We start from the raw sequence: 5,246 nt of genomic DNA, 5'->3' as shown, positions 1-5,246 counted from the left end.
AATAAACCACCCCGCTTCACTCCTCCGCCTTCTGTCTGGTGTTTTTTTCCCGTGAGGGGCCGGTGACGACTGAAGACCCGGGATGGGTAAGTGAGAGGGCCGTGGGGCTAGTCGTCTAGATCTGTTGTGAGGGCAAACGCCCGCAACACTCAAACAAGCAAAGTAAATAGCCAGTGAATTCAAAGTCAGAATAAATTGACAAGAAAAGAATTATTTACTTCTCTATTGAGAGCAGGGGTAGATTTTGGAAGAATTGATGGCATTCCAACTAATCAACTATGCAAAATGTGTCAAGAAAAGGGGCTGAGCTTAGACAAAATAGAGAAGAACTTCCCCTCCAGATCTTCCTAAAACCATTGTATCCAAGTTTGTCACACCTTCAGAGAAACTCAGATTAAAGAAAGTACTGGGATAGTTGGAAGAAGTTGATATGCTGAATTTATGGCAGTATGAAAAAGAACAAGGAGGACAGTATGGTGTATTCACTGATTCATGGGTGGTTGGTAATGGGTTAGCTACAAGAATGCCCATGTAGAAAAAAATCAAAATTGGGAAATTCATGATAAACAAGTCTGGCGCAAAGAATCATAGGAAGATACATGGGACATGTCTTTGGTTACTAATTTGACAGTTTTTCATATAAATGTTCATGTGGTCCTCACCATGCTGGAATGTGAGTATTCTCTATAGACATATGAAAATATATTCTAAATTACTATCTATTAGAGAAATGTAAATTTAAACAACTGTGATGTTTAAAAGACAAAATTTCTCGGTAATTCATAATTTTCTTAATTCCAGCATGTTTATTAATAAAAGGATGGTCATGTGGACATCTGTTAGACCTAAGACAACCATGGGGTGGGCGTATTGCTTTATGCACATTGGAAGAGAGTGCTCCTGAGGGTAACATTCAACTTTAATTGGTTAACAATTAATGAAAAAATTTTTCAATGAGGGGTGGACCTGAACTTTGATTGAATATGTCATTTACTTCTTAATTTACCCTCAGTCTTAAGCAAAATAAATTCAAAGAATTTATGTCCACCCAAACCTAGGAAGAACACAGTAGCTACCCCACCTACGTGTATTCTGAACAAGAAAGTTAGTCCAATCCAATTATCAGTAATGTCCTTCAAAACATCAGAAAAAGGGGGGAAATGACCTATTTACACAAGAATATATTTATAGTAGCTCTTTCTGTGGTATCAAACAATTGGAAACCCAAGGGATGCCAATCTTAAAGGGAATGACTAAACGAGCTATGGTATATGATTGTGGTGGGTTATTATTGTGCTATAAGAAATGATAACCAAGATGTTTTCAGAAAAACCTGAAAAGACATACACGAACAAATGCAAAATGAAGTGAACAGAACTAGGAAAATTCTGTACACAGTAACAGCAATATTGTATAATGAACTATCGTGAATGCCTTAGATATTCTCAGCAATAAAATGATCAAAGATAATCCAAAAGAACTCATGATGAAAAATGTTATCTGCATCCAAAGAAAGAACTGATGGAGTCTGAATGCAGATCAAAACATATTATTTTCCTTTCCTTTATTCCTTCATTCCTTTGTTCCTTTCTTCCTTCCATTTTTTTTAAATTTTCTACAACATGACTGATACAGATATGTTTTACATGATTACACATGTAAAACCTATATCAAACTCAAGTTGCAGCTAGAGAATGAGAAGGGTTACTGGAATTCTTGGCCAATGAAGACAACTATCTCTGACCAGTCAAGAATCACCCACCTGAAACCTGGTCTGATTTCCACTAAATGCCACAGTTTCAGTTGAGTAACCTTTCAGCCTACCCTACTTTTCTTCATTTTATTTTTCTTTTCACTGACTGCTCTTGTCTTCTCTTGTCTTTTTTTTAATGCTATTCTCTCAGCAGTAGCAACTGTAATTCAGTGGCTTAAATGGGAACATCCTAACTCTTAGTGACTCAATTAAAAATAAATATTTTTGACTCAAATGCCAGAACGCAAATACTAAATAGAGAAAATAAACAAAAACGTACTATTTTATTTTTTCTGAATTTAGAAGACTTTTTTATTCTTCTAAGTAAATTATATATTGTTCTCTCTTAAACCCATTTTTTTTTTGCTTTTTGGAGGGCAATTTGGGTTAAGTGACTTGTCCAAGGTCACATGGCTATTTTTTGTGTTAAGTGTCTGAGGCCAGCTCACTTAAACCCATTCTTGAAGAAAGTAGATTACCAGAACTACCAGGCCTCCTCCCCATCTAATTCCTCTGTTTTGATTCTTCTTCTTGCACCTCATTTGTATAAAATAATTACTCTTTGTAGCTGTTCCTAAATCATTTTACTTTTTAAATTCATATCATACTCAGGCTTACCACAATCTTTCTTAAGAGCTACACAATTGTTAATAAGAATTTTAAACATATATTTATCATTTTACATATATGAAATGTAAATTCCTTGCTGAATCCCTTATAATCAGTCTTTGATATGTACCTTCCATTTCTCTTGGTTCTTGTATGTCAAATATTCTATTAAGTTCAGGGTTATTTTTTTTCCACAAAGTCTTGAAAATCTGAGAGTTGATCAAATGTACATTTTTTTCATTCAGGATTATGCTTAACTTTGCTGGGTGAGTATGATATTTTTGGCCAGAGCCCCACTTTTGTTGCTCTTCATTGTATAGTGTTCCAAGACCTGTGGTTCTTCAATGTTTCCACTCCTAGGTCTTGTGTAGTTCTAATTGTGGCAACTTAATATTTTAATTGTTTTATTCTTGTTCCTTTTAATATTTTATCCTTGAGCTGGGGGTTTCAGAATTTGACTATGATATTCCTGTGAATTTGTCCATAGCATCTCTTTTAAGTGTTCATCAATGGATTTTTCTATCTCTACTTTCCCCCCTCTTCCTTGTTCTAATGCTTCCAGACAATTTTATTTAATTATTTCTTATATTATTGTCTCAAGATCCTTTTTTGATCACAACTTTCAGTTAGTCTGATTATTTTTGTGTATTCCCTTATTGATCTGTTCTCCAAATCTCTCATTTTTCTTGTAAGATCTTTTACATAGTCTTCTATTTTTTAATTATTCATCTTTTCTTCAATTATTTCTTGATCTCTTATAATTTCACTAGATTCACCTTACCCATTTCTAATGTTCAAAGTGTCATTGTCTTCCTTAAGATTCTGGATCTCCTTTTCTAATTGGTTGAATTTCCTTTCATAATCTTGTTCTTTTTTTTCCCTTGAATTATTTGTGGGTTGTGTGTGTTTTTTTTATGATCTTTCCTCCATCTGTCATTTGATTTTTTAAAGACATCTTTAAGATCTTCTATGAATTCTTTTTTTTCTCCTTTTGGATTCTTTTTTTCCTTTGCCTCTGCATTTTTTGTGGTAATAGCTTAATTTTTGTAATCACTTCTAGCCATGGGGGATGGGGGATGGTGTCTCTTGCCCCAGATCTTCAGTTCTCCCTACTTGCCTAGAACCAAAGCTAAATCTTCAGCCTCCTGTAAGTGTCCATAGCCAGGGGCTTTCTACCCCACTGCTTCTGCACTCACCTGGCTATGCTTGTTCCTTCTTGCCCCTGATTCTTTTTGCAAAACAGCTGGGTCTGATATTCCTTGTTAGCAAAAGTTCCCTCAGTCTTCCCAGTCTCAAACACCCAACTTTCCTCACTATCCCAGGAGTAAAAGTTCCTGAGCCTGGGATTGAGGCAGCCTCTAAAACCACCTGACACCTAGACTTGGCAATTATTAAAGTAGATCCTGAAATGGTGATGTTTACTCTTTACATGGACCAAAATTCATCCTGAGATTTTTCTTCTGATTTTCTCAATTTGTTCCAGGAAGACCCCTATTGTACCTCCTTTTAAATTTATTTTTACCTACACTTTGTTTGCCCTAACGTGACCTACAATTTGTTTGCCCAAAGGTACTATTCTATCTCTTTTCTGGGGTAAAATCTTGAGAGCTTGTGATTTTCTGACCTACTCTGCCATCTTCCCAGAATCTTCTCAAATCAATTTTTGCTTAAAAAGAAAAAAAACTCCCTAAACATCTCCTTTTATATTGAGGATATTTTTTTAATCATACTCCAGTCTCTGAATATTTATGCTTATTCTTTTTTTATACTGTATTAAATTCTGATTTACATCATCCGTTTCCTCCAGATTTTGAGTTACCAATTTTCTCCCCATTTCTCTCCCATCCACTGCCCCAAAATAGCAGTTCCACAGGATATCCCCTCCTCCAGTCTTCTCTCTCCCACATTTTCCCCCATACCCTTTTCCACTTTTCCAGTGGATCTCTATGCCTCAGTGCCTGCACATCCCATTTCCCAATTACATGTAAGATGGTATTAATAATAGTATATATATATATATATATATATGTATATATATATACACACACACGTATACAAACATGTGTACATACACACACACACACACACACACACACACACATATATATATATATATATATATATATATATATATATATATATATATACATATTTGAATATTTGATTTTAAAACTTTCAATTCCAGATTCATTCCCCTTGTTCCCCATCATCCAACCCTACTGGGAAGATAGTTCAGTATAGGTTGCACATGTGTGGCTAATGAAGAACAATAACATAGTAGATACATTGTAAAAGACTGACTACGCTTCCCTCCCTCCCATCCCACCTCCCACCCGCTATACTCTCCACTTTGAACTCATCTATTTTCAAAAGTGCTTCGAACCTCCCCCCCCCCCCCAGCCTACCCTCCCTTCTATCACACCCCCTCTCATCACCTTCCCTCCCTATTCTCCTGGAGGGTGAGATACCCTATTTAGTGTGTATTTCACGCCCTCCTCAGGGCAATTTCAATGGGAATAAGGTTGACCCATTCCCTTTTGCCTTCCTATTCTTAACCTTCATTGTAAACATTTTCCCTTGCCTCTTCTGCATGAGATAATATACCGCAATCTGTCTCTCCCTATCTCCTCTAATTATATTCCTCTCACCTCTTAATTTCACCTTTTAAGTATCATTCCTTCCTGTTAAATTGGACCTGTGCCCTCTATCTATGTATACCTATATATATATATATATATATATATATATATATACACACATTCACATATGTATTCATATGCCCATATACCCTCATATATAGACAAATATATATATATATCCATGTTTCCCCGATGATAAGACCTACCCCGAAAATAAGCCCTCCCCTTACTGTGTAAGATTCCTC

This window comes from Petaurus breviceps, unplaced genomic scaffold (assembly GCF_028583685.1).
Source record: "Petaurus breviceps papuanus isolate PSGF00001 unplaced genomic scaffold, PetGlider_PUasm1.0 90602, whole genome shotgun sequence".
NCBI classification, from domain to species: Eukaryota; Metazoa; Chordata; class Mammalia; order Diprotodontia; family Petauridae; genus Petaurus; species Petaurus breviceps.
Note: the sequence above shows the minus strand (reverse complement) of the source record.